The sequence below is a fragment of the Heliangelus exortis genome, chromosome 4, assembly GCF_036169615.1.
Source record: "Heliangelus exortis chromosome 4, bHelExo1.hap1, whole genome shotgun sequence".
In the NCBI taxonomy this organism is placed as follows: Eukaryota; Metazoa; Chordata; class Aves; order Apodiformes; family Trochilidae; genus Heliangelus; species Heliangelus exortis.
Window position 1 is genome coordinate 29,843,023 of NC_092425.1, and position 1,180 is coordinate 29,844,202.

A 1,180-nucleotide genomic window follows, 5' to 3' on the forward strand; every position below is an offset into this window, starting at 1 on the left:
AAGAAAAGAAGAAAAAGGAAAAGAAGAGAAGAGGAGAGAAGAGGATAGAAGAGAAAAGAAGAAAAGAAAAGAAAAGAAAAGAAAAGAAAAGAAAAGAAAAGAAAAGAAAAGAAAAGAAAAGAAAAGAAAAGAAAAGAAAAGAAAAGAAAAGAAAAGAAAAGAAAAGAAAAGAAAGGGAGAAAAGGAGAAAAGGAAAAAAAGAAAGAAAAGAAAAGAAAAAGAGGGGGGGTGAAGCAACCGGGAGGCTCTAATTCTATTTGTGTCGCCTGGAAATCAGAAGGGGTTTTTCCACACTTCGCCTTGATTTGATTATTCCTTGGAGATGGTTTCTCTGCCCCCAGCCAGACGCGTGGGGGAAGGCCGCTGAGGCAGTTGGCCTATAGTGGGAATAATCAAATTACCCATTTGCTACAACTTTTTCGGCAGAGCCGCTCGCGTGTAGAAAGAACAACTGGAGCCCAAACCCCGCGGAGGGGGAGCCGGGGAGCGGGCAAACCCCCCCCGCCCCGAGGGGGGAGAACCCAACCCCCGCGGGCCGTGCGGACCCGGCCACTCCGGGGGACAGCGGGGAACCGGGGGGAAGCTCGGGGGCAGGTGTCGGGGTAGCCGATGCCGAGCGGCCCCGCAGCCCCGACGGCGGCCTCGCTTCCCCAGGCACTGGAGGCAGCGCGGTGCCGCTGCGTGGAAAGAAGCACGGCACAAAGGGTGTCCCCCGGAGAAGAAACACTAGAATTTATTCATTTATTTATTTATTTAAAATTTTTTTTAAATGTTCAGTGTTGTCTGAGAGGGGGCGAGGCACTTTCCTGCCCCAAATGCGTATTCATATTCATGAGAGCGCGGGTAAATAAAGACAAATCCCCGCTGTAGTAACACTTAGATTCGCATCACTCTTTGGTGCCCTTTAGATTTGGGGGACGGAAGACAGATGTTTGCAGCGCTTTTCTCCTCTTGTCTGGTGACCATAAAGAGAGAACCATTTAGAGCTCGCAATTTGTTTCCACCCTCGCACTAAAACCATGTTCACATTTATTTTCATTTCGCCGGTGCACAAAAAGTGTCCACGGGCCACCAAAGGCCGTTCTTTATCAAATACACATTGTACAACATGCAACCGCAATAAAACTATCAGACCTCGCCATAAAACTATCACCCGGCTCCTCAGCAGTTCAAGAATCTT